Below are 11,820 nucleotides of genomic sequence, written 5' to 3' on the forward strand. Positions count from 1 at the left end.
AAAATTTTGCAAAATTATTATAACAGTAATATTACAGTATAACGACATTAATTAGAATAATGATATAAATAACGTTATTATAAAACGTTTATTATTGTTGGTTGCAAAAATATATATTATAACTGCAATAATTTAAAAAATAATGATGATAATTGCAAAAATGATGATAATTGCAATAATGATGATAATTAAAATAATGATAATAATGATGTAACAGGAATTATAGCGGTTTGAGAATAGAATGCAAAATGTCGTTTTTTTTTACATTCATTTAATGATTTTAGCAATTATTGGGGTAATAATGATAATAATTACCAGAATTATATATATCATGAAAATAATGATGATAAAAGTGAGAACAAAGAGAATTTGGATAACATTTGATGATTGTTAATATTATTACTTTTAGCATTATTATTATCATTTTTTAAAATTTATTATTATTGTTTTTATTATTATATTATTATTATTATTTTTATTATTGTAATTATTATTAACACTAATATTATTATTATATTATTTATTATTATTATTATAAATATTATTATTATTATTATTATTATTATTATTTTTATTATTTATTTACTATTATTATTATTATTTTTATTATTATTATTACTATTATCATTTTTATTATAATGCGGCCCAGTCCAGTCACCCTGCTAAACACATCTGCATACTGAGACAGGGTGTGACGCATTCTTCTCTGCCCTGTGCTTCCGTCAGTTAGCGGCGCTCCGGTGCCCCAAATCTCTCGAGGAATCGGGCAACGGCCCCCACCAACCAACTCCTCTCTCCCCGACGACTCTCTGGACGCTCTACTTCCTCACAAGTGCCCAGCTTTGCACCAGCTGGCCCCTTCTGGCCTTATCGGAGAATTTGCTCCCAACCCACTGTAACAAACCCCTCCCCTGGTCCAACAAGGCTCCGCCCAACCGCTACGCCATCAGCCACTGCAAGTTTTGGTTGGGCTCCACGAGGCCCTCTACTCCACGCATCACTCTTGACAGTCGACACCGTTTTCTAGACTCAGTCCTGAGGGCAAGGTGCAGTCGCTCAGCTGTAACTACCTCTGCACAGCCAACCTCGGGAAGCAAGGGCCCCTCTTCACCGTGCACCCTCACCAGCTTCCGTCCAAGGGTTTCGACAAAACGCCTTACTCTGCGTCAGGTAGTAAAGGCCCAGCAAACAGTGCTCGCCCCAGATCGCCACATACACCGGCAGCCGCTGCACCGTGCTGCCCACCCCAAATACGACCTCCACTGGCACCTTGAGCTGCACACAATGCCCCGTGACACCACACAGTCTCTGTGGTGCGTCTGGAAGTCGCATAGGTGCCAACATATCAGGCCGCACTAGGTCTTCTCAGCCCCAGTGTCCACTGTCAGCGGCATGGCTTCCCATCTATTGAGCCCTCCACCTGCATCGTGCTGGTTCGACGGCAGCTTGCCCAATCGGGGCCCGGGATCGAGGACGGCGGGGTTTGGGCCCCATTCTCCATCCTTTTCCGCCTATACCATTTCCTTAGCCTTAGGACATGCGCTCGGATGGTGACCATACCTGCCACAGCCCCTTGCAGCGCTGCTGAAGGCATCAAATCCTCCGTTGAGAGGACGTTTTTCTCCGCTCCCTCTAAAACTGACTACGTCTGTCCCCTACCTCTCCGCAGCCCCAAACACAAGCCTTGGAAATTCTCGGGCTCACCTTCCTCAATGCTATTTTCTCCACTTTAGCCTTCCCGGCCCCGGAGGTCACGGGGGGGCTGAGCAGCTGGCCCTAGGCCACTGGTTGCCTTCAGGAAGGCCTCGAACTCCAGGCCCCTCGCCAGCGCCACCTGCAGTCCTCGGGGTTGTGCCTGCTTGACGTAGATTTGCAGCTGCTGGTCCTGTAAAGCGTCAACAAAGAAATCACGGGCCAGGACCACGATCATCTTTTCCCGCAGCCGCCAGGGTTACACCTCCTTACCAGCGCCTCCACATCCTGCGCCAGCTGGGACAGTGTCTCGCCACGCTCACGGTCCGCTTCTTCAGGGGGCCCGATATACCTCGGCCTGGTGGTGGTGCCAGAAACGGCGTTTCAAAGCCTCTGCCACGCTGGGTAAGAGGCCTGTTGGGATGCCGGCAGATGCCCCAACATTTCCCACCGTGGGGCCCCTTAGCGCTGTTACCAGCTGCAGGGCCTTCTCTTCCTGGCTCCAGCCCTGGGCGGGATGCCAGCATATCAAATTGGGCAACATATGCCTCCCAGGCCCCCTTTCCCCGTCGTACCAGCTGGCTTACGCCTCACAATGTCTGGAGGCCGAGGGGCTGCAGGATGGAGAACGCGTGCCGTGAACTAACACACCTGGGGGGAGGAAGGGGTGAGGGAGGCAACGAGGGGGGTTGACCGGGTCCGATTTTGCCGCCACCTATACCAAGGGAGCGGTTCCGATGGTCCCCAGCCTTCTGCAGCAAACCACTGGCTGCGACACGACCTGCGAGGCCCGGGGTTTCCTGCCACAGACCTCAGGTAGACCCCAGTAAATCTGACACTCTGGCATCTGTTGCCAAAACCCTCGTCTGCCTTCTCTGCTTGCAACGTTACTACCTCGTGACCGCCGCCTTTCCTCCTTCACTTCCTCCCTCAGGCCCTGAACCTCGCCTTCAGAGTCTGCACCTCCTCCATCAGTTCACTCTTCACGCTGTTGCAGGCCTTGTCGGTGAAACTGCTGAGTTTCCATCTTCACAGATGCAAGATTACTCTTTAGCACCTCAACAGTTGGCAGAACTGTTCCTCTGCCTTCCTTGCCTGCATCTCGCGAGATGGTGCGCTGCTCGCGTGCCCTCTGTGCCTGCTCTTCTGCCCTTTGTGGCCATTTCCCCCTCATACCGGCCAGCATGGCAGTGATCGGGTCCATCTGGCTCGGCTTCACCTCATTCGTGCCTGCCTCAGCCCATACCCTCCCTCTCTCATGGCTGCCCCCATCTTTGGACGACATGTTTAAATCGGCGCTCTCACTGATCAAATATCACAAATCCCACTCCTGACACCATTTTTTACGCCGGTCCGCCTCGTCTCTCTGCCACCAACATAAGGCAGGCTAGGCAGAGGGCGTGTTATATACGGGGTCGTGAACACTGAACAGCTCCAAGAGGCACCGAACACCACAGCGTCCCAGAACACCAGGAGAGGAAACGCCAAGTGGCGAGGCAGGGCACGAAATAAACACAAAGTTACAGTCTTTCCTTTATTTACACAAGTTATTTACCCGTACACTTTTCTATAGGCACAATACAGGGGGAAACCAGCATGTCACACTGCACGATACATCTTATAACAGGGCAACACCAGGTTTATCTCAGGTCACAAGGGCACACACGAGGTCTTCACAGGAGCAGCACCCAACCGCGTCTCTTGGCTTGTTCCTCTGCTCCTCCGCTCACAGCCAGCTGCGTCATGTTTGCCCAGGTCCCTTCATGTTAACACATGTTTCGCACAGAGACAAAGACCCACTGGCGTAGCAATTGCAATAATAATGATAATAATTGCAATAATGATGATAATAATTGGAATAATGATGATAATAATTGCAATAATGATGGTAATGATGATGATAATGACAATAATGATGATAGTCATGATAATAATGATGATAATAACAGGAATTGTGTCCATATATAATAAAAAAAAGGTAAAAGAAAAAATCCAAAGTCGAAAAAGCGGCAAAATCTAGCGAAATATAGCTTTTTGAGAGTATACTCCAAAATGACGTTTTTTCCATTCATTTGATGATTTTTTCAATAATTAGGGTAATAATGATAATAATTACCAAAATTCTTTTAATCATGACAATAATCATGATAAAAGTGAGAATAAAGAGAATTTCGATAATATTTGATGATTATTAATATTGTTACTATTATCATTATTATTATCCTTATTATTTTTATTATTATTATTATTATTATTTTATTGTTGTTTTTATTATTGTTATTATTAACATTATTAGTAATATTATTAGTAATATTATTATTATTATTATTATTATTATTATTATTATTATTATTATTATTATTATTAACATTATTAGTAATATTATTAGTAATATTATTATTATTATTTTTATTATTATTTTTATAATAATATTATAATAATAATAATAATAATAATAATAATTTACTAATATATTACCTAATAATGTTAATAATAATAATAATAATAATAATAATAATAATAATAATAATAATAATAAGGATAATAATAATGATAATAGTAACAATATTAATAATCATCAAATATTATCGAAATTCTCTTTATTCTCACTTTTATCATGATTATTGTCATGATTAAAAGAATTTTGGTAATTATTATCATTATTACCCTAATTATTGAAAAAATCATCAAATGAATGGAAAAAACGTCATTTTGGAGTATACTCTCAAAAAGCTATATTTCGCTAGATTTTGCCGCTTTTTCGACTTTGGATTTTTTCTTTTACCTTTTTTTTATTATATATGGACACAATTCCTGTTATTATCATCATTATTATCATGACTATCATCATTATTGTCATTATCATCATCATTACCATCATTATTGCAATTATTATCATCATTATTCCAATTATTATCATCATTATTGCATTGCTACGCCAGTGGGTCTTTGTCTCTGTGGCGAAAAAATGTGTTAACATGAAGGGACCTGGGCAAACATGACGCGCTGGCTGTGAGCGGGGGAGCAGAGGAACACCAAGAGCCCCGGTTGGGTGCTGCTCCTGTGAAGACCTCGTGTGTGCCCTTGTGACCTGAGATAAACCTGGTGTTGCCCTGTTATAAGATGTATCGTGCAGTGTGACATGCTGGTTTCCCCCTGTATTGTGCCTATAGAAAAGTGTACGGGTAAATAACTTGTGTAAATAAAGGAAAAATGTAACTTTGTGTTTATTTCGTGCCCGCCCCGCCACTTGGCGTTTCCTCTCCTGGTGTTTCTGGGACGCTGTGGTGTTCGGGGCCTCTTGGAGCTGTTCAGTGTTCACGACCCTGTATATAACACGCCGTCTGCCCAGCCTGCCTTATGTTGGTGGGAGAGAGACGAGGCGGACCGGCGTAACAAATTGGTGTCAGGAGTGGGTTTGTGGGTATTTGATCAGTGAGAGCGCCGATTTATCATGTCGTCCAAAGATGGGGGGCAGCCATTAGAGAGAGAGGCTATGACTGAGGGAGGCACGAATGAGGTGAAGCCGAGCCAGATGGACCTGATCACTGCCATGCTGGCCGGGATGAGGGAAATGGCACAAAGGCAGAAGAGCAGGCACAGAGGGCACGCGAGCAGGGGCACCATCTCGTCGAGATGCAGGCAAGGAAGGCAGAGGAACAGTTCTGCCAAATTTTGAGGTGCTACAGAGTAATCTTGCATCTGTGAAGATGGAAACTCAGCAGTACACCGACAAGGCCTGCAACAGCGTGAAGAGTGAACTGATGGAGGAGGTGCAGACTCTGAAGGGCGAGTTCAGGCCTGAGGGAGGAAGTGAAGAGGAAAGGCGGCGTCACGAGGTATAACGTTGCAAGCAGAAAGGCAGACGAGGTTCTGGCAACAGATGCCAGAGTGTCAGATTTACTGGGGTCTACTGAGGTCTGTGGCAGGAAACCCCGGGCCTCGCAGCGTCGTGTCGCAGCCAGTGTCGCTGCAGAAGGCTGGGGACCCTCGGAACCGCTCCCCTTTGGGGATAGGTGGGGGCAAACTCGGACCCGGTCAACCCGCCTCGTTGCCTCCCTCACCCCCTTCCTCCCCCCAGGTGTGTTAGTTCACGGCAACCTTTTTCCATCCTGCAGCCCCTCGGCCTCCAGACATTCTGTGAGGCGTTAAGCCAGCTGAGTACGACGGAAGGTGGCCTGGGAGGCTATGTTGCCCAATTTGATATGCTGGCATCTGCCCAGGGCTGGAGCCAGGAAGAGAAGGCCCTGCAGCTGGTAACAGCGATAAGGGGCCCCACGGTGGAAGTGTTGGGGCATCTGCCGGCATACCAACAGGCCTCTTACACCAGCGTGGCAGAGGCTTTGAAACGCCGTTCTGGCACCACCACCAGGCCGAGGGATATCGGCCCACTTGAGAAGCGGACTCGTGAGCGTGGCGAGACACTGTCCCAGCTGGCGCAGGATTTGGGGGCGCTGGTAAGGAGGTCGTTACCCTGCGGCTGCGGAAGAGATGATCGTGGTCCTGGCCCGTGATTTCTTTGTTGACGCTTTACAGGACCAGAAGCTGCAAATCTACGTCAAGCAGGCACACCCTGAGGACTGCAGGTGGCGCTGGCGGGGCCTTGGAGTTCGAGGCCTTCCTGAAGGCAACCAGTGGCCTAGGGCCAGCGCTCAGCCCCCCGTGACCTCCGGGGCCGGAAGGCTAAAGTGGAGAAAATAGCATTGAGGGAAAGGGGACCCGAGAACTTTCCAAGGCTTGTGTTGGGGGTGCGGAGAGGTAGGGCACAGACGTAGTTTAGTGTCAGAGGGAGCGGAGAAAACGTCCTCTCAAACCCGGGCGGATTCTGATGCCTTCCAGCAGCGCTGCAAAGGACTGTGGCAGGTATGGTCAAACCCTCCCCAGCGCATGTCCTAAGGCTAAGGAATTGGTTAGGCGGAAAAGATGGAGAATGGGGCCGAAACCCAGCCGTCCTCGATTCCCGGGCCCCGACTTGGCAAGCTGCCGTCGAACCCGCACGATGCAGGTGGAGGGCTCAATAGATGGAAGCCATGCCGCCTGACAGTGGACACTGGGGCTGAGAAGACCCTAGTGCGGGCCTGATATGTTGGCCACTATGCGACTTCCAGACGCACCACAGAGACTGTGTGGTGGGCACGGGGCATTGTGTTTCAGCTCAGGGGCCAGTGGAGGCTCGTATTGGCGTGGGCAGCACGGTGCAGCGGCTGCCGGTGTAAAGTGGCCGATCTGGACGAGCACTGTTTGCTGGGCCTTGACTACCTACGCAGAGTAAGGGCGTTTTTGCGACCTTGGACGGAAGCTGGTGAGGGTGCACGGTGAAGAGGTGCCCTTGCTTCCAGAGGTTGCTGTGCAGAGGTAGTTACAGCTGAGTCGACTGCACCTTGCCCTCAGGACTGAGTCTAGAATCCGGGTCGACTGTCAAGAGTGATGCGTGGAGTAGAGGGCCCCCGTGGGGCCCAACCAAACTTTCAGCTGGCTGATGGCGTAGCGGTTGGGCGGAGCCTTGTTGGACCAGGGAGGGTTAGTTTTCAGTGTTGGTAGCCAACTTCTCCGATAAGGCCCAGAAGGTGCCAGCTGGTGCAAAACTGGGCACTTGTGAGGAAGTAGAGCGTCCAGAAGAGTCGTCGGGGAGAGAGGAGTTGGTTGGTGTGGGGCCGTTGCCCGACTTCCTCGAGGACTTGGCGCACCGGAGCGCCGCTAACCTGACGGAAGCACGACAGAGAAGATGCTCACACCCTGTCTCAGTATGCAGATGTGTTTAGCAGGGGTGACTTGGACCTGGGGCCCCATTAAATAAAAATGATAAAAGTAATAATAATAATAATAATAATAAAAATAATAGTAATAAAAATAATAAAAATAATAATAATTAATAATAATAATTTAAAATTGATAATAATAATAATAATAATAATAATGCTAAAAGTAATAATATTAACAATCATCAAATGTTATCCAAATTCTCTTTGTTCTCACTTTTATCATCATTATTTTCATGATATATATAATTCTGGTAATTATTATCATTATTACCCCAATAATTGTCTAAATCATTAATGAATTAAAAAAAAGACATTTTGCATTCTATTCTCAAACCGCTATAAATTTCCTGTTTTCATCATTATTATCATTATTTTAATTATCATCATTATTGCAATTATCATCATTATTGCAATTATCATCATTATTATTTAAATTATTGCAGTTATAATATATATTTTTGCAACCAACAATAATAACGTTTTTATAATAGTTATTTATATCATTATTCTAATTAATGTCGTTATTACTGTAATTATTACTGTTATATAATTTTTGCAATTATACTACCAGTAAAAATGATAATAATGATAATAATAACAATAATAATATTAGTATATTATTATTATACTTATTATTATTATTATTATTATTATTATTGTTATTATTATTATTATAGTTATAATAAACTTTTTAGCAATAATACCAATAATTAAATTAATAATAATAATAATAATATAATAATAATAATAATAATAACATAAAATAATAATAATAATACTAATAATAATATAATAATAATAATAATGGTATTAATAATATAATAATAATGCTAATAATAATAAATGCTAATAATAATCATAATAGTAATAATATTAATAATCACCAAATGTTATCTAAATTCTCTTTATTTTCACTTTCATCATCATTATGTCATGATTAATACAATTCTGGAAATTATTGTCATTATTACACTAATAATTCCCCAAATCATCAAATGAATGGAAACGTTATTTTGCAGTACTCTCAAAGGCTATATTTCTTTTTTGACTTTTTGGATTTTTTTTTCTTTTACCTTTTTATTATATATGGACACAAAACCTGTTATTATCATCATTATTATCATGATTATCATCATTATTATCGTTATCCTCCCCATTATCATCATTATCATCATTATTGCAATTATTATCATCATTATTGCATTATTATCATTATTATTGCAATTTTTGCAGTTATAATATATATTTTTGGAACTATACTAATGACAACTACATTAATAATAGGAATAACAATATTAATAACAATAATAACGTTATTGATAATAAAATCGTCAAATGTATGGAAAAAACGTCATTTTGCAGTATACTCTGAAAAGGCTATATTTCGCTAGATTTTGCCGCTTTTTCGACTTTTGGATTTTTTTTTATTTTACCTTTTTTATTATATATGGAAATAATTTCAGTAATTATCATCATTATTATCATGATTATCATCATTATTATCGTGATCATCATCATTATTATTATCATTATTATTCCAATTATTATCATTATTATTGCAATTATTGCAGTTTTAATATATATTTTTGCAACTATTCTAATAAGAACTACAATAATGATAGTAATAATAATAATAACGTTTTTATAATAATTATTTATATAATTATTTTAATTAATATCGTTATTACTGTAATTATTACTGTTATGATAATTATTTTTCCAATTATACTACCAGCAAGATAACAATAATAATATTATAACGATTATTATTATTATTATTATTATTATATTTATTTTTTTTTTTTTTTGCTATTATTACAATTATGATATATTTTTTGGCAATAACAGTAATAATTAAAGTAATAATAAAAATAATAATAATAATAATAATAATAATAATAATAATAATAATAATAACAATAATTATAATAATAATGATGATAATAATGATAATAGTAGTAATAATAATCATCAAATATTATCCAAATTCCCTTTATTCTCAGTTTTATCATCATTATTGTCATGATTAACACAATTCTGGTAATTATTGTCATTATTACCGTAATAATTGCCCAAATCATCAAATGAATGGAAAAAATTGTCATTTTGCAGTATACTCCGAAAAGGCTATATTTCGCAGAATTTTGCCACTTTTTCATCTTTTGGATTTTTTTTTCTTTTACCTTTTTATTATATATGGACACAATTCCTGTTATTATCATCATTATTGCAATTGTTATTATTATTGCAATTATTATCATTATTATTGCAATTATTGCAGTAATAATATATATTTTTGCAACTATACTAATAACAACTACATTAATAATAGAAATAACAATATTAATAACAATAATAACATTTTCATAATATTTATATCATTATTTTAATCAATATCGTTATTATTGTAATTATTACTATTATAATAAATATTTTTGCGATTATACTACCAGTAAAAATAATAATAATGATAATAATAATAATAATAATAATAATAATAATAATAATAATAATAATAATAATAATAATAATTATTATTATTATTATAATAGTAATAATAATAAATATAATAATAATAATAATATTGATAATAATAATGATAATATTAATAATATTAATAATCATCAAATGTTATCCAAATGCTCTTTATTCTCACTTTTATTATCATTATTATCATGATTAAAATAATTCTGGTAATCATTATCATTATTACCCTAATAATTGCCAAAATCATCAAATGAATGGAAAAAATCGTCATTTTGCAGTATACTCTCAAAAGGCTATATTTCGCTAGATTTTGCCGCTTTTTCGACTTTTTGGATTTTTTTTCCTTTACCCTTTTATTATATATGGACACAATTCCTGTTATTATCATCATTATTATCATGATTATCATCATTATTATCGTTATCATCATCATTATCATCATCATTACCTTCATTATTGCAATTATTATAATCATTGTTGCAATTATTATCATTATTATTGCAATTATTGCAGTTATGATATAAATTTTTGCAACTTTACTAATAACAACTACAAAAATAATAATAACAATAACAATAATAATAAGAATTATAACGTTTTTATAATAATTATTTATATCATTATTTTAGTTAATATCGTTATTACTTGAATTATTAATGTTATAATAATTATTTTTGTAATTATACTACCAGTAAAAATAATAACAATGATTATAATAACAATAATAATATTAATAACAATATTATAATGACATCATTATTGTCATGATTAAAGAATTTTATAATTATTATTAATATTACCCTAGTATTTTGGGATTTTTTTCCCTCGTTTTTCATTATAAATGGACACGATTACTTTTATTATCATGATTATTATCATCATTATCATCGTTATCAACATCATTATCAGCATTATCAGCATTATTGTCAGCTTTATCATCATTATAGCAACTATTTTCATCATTATTATCATTATCTTTGGAATTATTTCAGCTATGACATGTTTTTTTGCAATTATACTAATAATAATAAAATTAATAATAGTAATTTTATAATCATTATTTAGATCATTATTTTAATTATTATCGTTATTATTAATTTTTTTACAGTTATAATAAGTATTTTTGCAATTATACTAATAATGAAAGTAATAATAATGACAATAATAATAATAATAACAATATTATGAGAAGTATTATTATTACCATTATCATTATTATCATGATTTTTGTTATTGTAGTGGAATGTGGGGTTATAATGAAAAAAAAAAAAAAAAATGAACACAAATTTATGGATTTCTTCTTCGGCAGCCCGACCTCGTGTATAAGCCGCAGTGTCCCCTTGGAAAAAACTCTACGGTACCTCACTCCTGGTTTAAATATAGACCTGCTACCTTTCCTGCCCTTAATACAGGCTCGATGGGCGGAGCTAGTTGGACACCGACTGTCGGGGAGGCGAAGACACCATCCTCTCTTGCGGAAGAAGAGGCCGACGGATGTCCCAGGACTGGGGATATTTAGTTTACATTTATATATATATATATATATATATATATATATATATATATATATATATATATATATATATATTTCTCCTGTTTTATCTTTTCGTGCTTTATGGAAGCCTATTAGCATTAATTATGAGAGCACCTCTATGTAGTGCCACATTCATCACCACGTGGGAGCGTGTTAAGGGCCATAGGCTTGAGGAACCCAGAACGAAAGAAACTAATTTGGTTATAGCTTTAAGTTTTCTTTTAATTTGTGTTATTAGCATTTTTTTTATAACTAAATTAATTTTCTAAAACAAACTTGTCTTTAAAGGGATATTTTCCCACCTAGTCGTTAGGGTTTGCCTGGCCAAAGAGAATTTTTTTTTTA

Source organism: Penaeus monodon, chromosome 26 (genome assembly GCF_015228065.2).
Source record: "Penaeus monodon isolate SGIC_2016 chromosome 26, NSTDA_Pmon_1, whole genome shotgun sequence".
NCBI classification, from domain to species: domain Eukaryota; kingdom Metazoa; phylum Arthropoda; class Malacostraca; order Decapoda; family Penaeidae; genus Penaeus; species Penaeus monodon.